Here is a 2,234-nt window from a genome sequence, read left to right as displayed (position 1 = left end):
GGGGTCCCCGGCGCCCTCCCCGGGCCCGCGGCGCCCCCGCGGTTTGGGGGTTTTTGCTTTTGCAGCTGCGAGCGCAGCGGCGACGCCGAGGCCGGCGCGGCCCCGGGGCTGGAACTGCCGCTTCCCCGGCCCCCCCGGCCGCCGCGCCGGTGCTTTTCCAGCCGGATCAAAGGGCCGGGGCTGGGCTGGGCTCTCGGCCGCTTTTCCATCCCCGTGGCCCCGGCACGCGCCCGTGTTTGCCCGGGGAGTTTCCACGGGAAACGGCCGACCCCTGGCCCCGGCGGGGCTGGGGCTGGGGCCAGTGGGGTGGGGGCAATGGATCCGTTCCCCATCCTGGAAAAGACCGCGAGCGCCATTCCTGGAAGAGGAGGGGACCAGGCGCCGCGTGTGCATCTGCGTGTGCACACGTGTGAACACGGGGCTGCAGGGTGCTGGTGTGGAGGGTGCAAACACAGGAACCCAGCATGCGTGCGTGTGCATGCATGTGTCTGCATGCGTGTGTGCRTGTGCATGCACGTACATACGTGTATGTGCATGCATGTGCATATGTGCACGTGTGTATGCATGCGTGCATGTATGTACATGCGTGTTTGTGCATGTGTGTGCGTGCTTGCAGCCCGGGGTGGGGGGGCAGGGGGTGTGTGTGTGTGTCTGCACACGTGGTCCCGGGGAAGGTGGGAGCACGGGGTCTCCAGCAGGGACYGGAGAGGGAGGAACGCAGGTGGTTGCAGGGCACCTCGGACGCGTGTGCGGTCCTGGGATCGTGGGCTGCGCAGGGGCCYGGGGCCCGCGCCTGTGTGGCAGGTGCCGGGGGCGACGGCGGCGGCAGCCCCCGGCGCCCGGCGCAGGGAGGAAGGGCCCCGCGGGGCGCGCCGGAGCAGGAAGCCACCCATGGCGTCACGGGCCGCGTTTCCAGTGCGTCGCAGGAGCCCGCCTGGCCTCGTCCCCCCTCCCGCCACGCGTCACGGGGGGGGGGAACAGCCCGGGGTCCACCGCGGGGGCGGACGGGGACATCCGCGGGYGGGGGACCCGGCGGGGTTCCCCGCGCTGGGGTGGCCCTGAGCCCCCACATCCCTGCAGTAGGAGCAGGGCTCATGCTGGCGCGGGCGTGTGCAATGCTGCTGCGAGTGCCGGCAGGGCTGGCGCTGCCCGCGCGGTMGGGACACATCGCCAGCCCCGGGCAGGAGGAGCCGGGAGGAGCGGGCGAGGGGCCACCTCGGCCGCGCCGGCGCCGAGCACCCTCCCGGGCAGCGCGGGGCCGAGGTGCCAGCAGTTCGCTCAGCCCTGACGCCAAGGGCAGATAATTATAGTTGCAGAGAAGCTAAAAATAGCCCCGGCGAAGGAGGGAGGGTTATTTTTAGCAACTGCTTTGCGCCACCAGCGCTTCCCAGCGCGGCCCGTGCCGGGGCCCGCGGCCCTGCGCCACCAGGAGGGTCCCGGCGGCCTTTCAAGCGCTGCCAGCCACCGCACGGCTCCGGCTTTGGCTTTGAAGAGGGTTTCCAGGAACGTGGGAGCCCCACGGGACCGAGCGGCTCCGGCCACCCGGGCTGCCGCCTCCCCCGCTTCAGCCTCTTAGAGTGAGGTTTTTTTTTTTGGGGGGGGGGGTCAAGGGTTTTGCAGTCGTGGGCACAGCCGAGGCTCCGGCTCGGTCCACGGGGGCTCCGTGCGGGGACGGCGCCGGCGAGGCCGCGTCTCCCCGTCCCGCTCTGCAGATGCCGGTGGCTGGAGCCGCGCCGGGACGGCCCGGCCCCCGTGGGCACAGACGGGCCGGCGGCCTCCCGCCGCCTCGCCGAACGCCCTTCGCACCCCGAACATGCTGCACGCAGCCCGGCGGCGGGGCGCCAGCGGCTCGGAGGCCCCGGCCGTGTGAGCGCCGCGGCTGCCGCCTCCCTCCCCTGCCCCCGGCCCGCGCAGACGCTGAAAAATCCCAACTATTCCARGCAGGCGGAGGAAGCGCGGCTCCAGACTGCCGTACGGAGCGCGGCGCGCATTCCTGCCGGCCCGGCCGGCCGGGGAGCCGCTCCAAGCGCTTCCCAGACCCGCGGCCTGGGGGGCTGCCGCGTTCCAGGAAAGCAGCCGGGTGCTGCCAGCGCCGGCGCCGGGTTCCTCCCTTCTCCCCGAAAAGGGGAAGGAGCGGGAAGAAGCGTTGCTCTCGGTTTTGCTCCGCCTGGGCTGGCTGGGGGGGAGGCCCTGGCGCTTCCCGGGAAGCCGTGCCGTGCCGGGCCACTTCCACG

Source organism: Rhea americana, unplaced genomic scaffold (assembly GCF_003343005.1).
Source record: "Rhea americana isolate MKP2758 unplaced genomic scaffold, rheAme1 scaffold_341, whole genome shotgun sequence".
Taxonomy (NCBI): Eukaryota; Metazoa; Chordata; class Aves; order Rheiformes; family Rheidae; genus Rhea; species Rhea americana.
Note: the sequence above shows the minus strand (reverse complement) of the source record.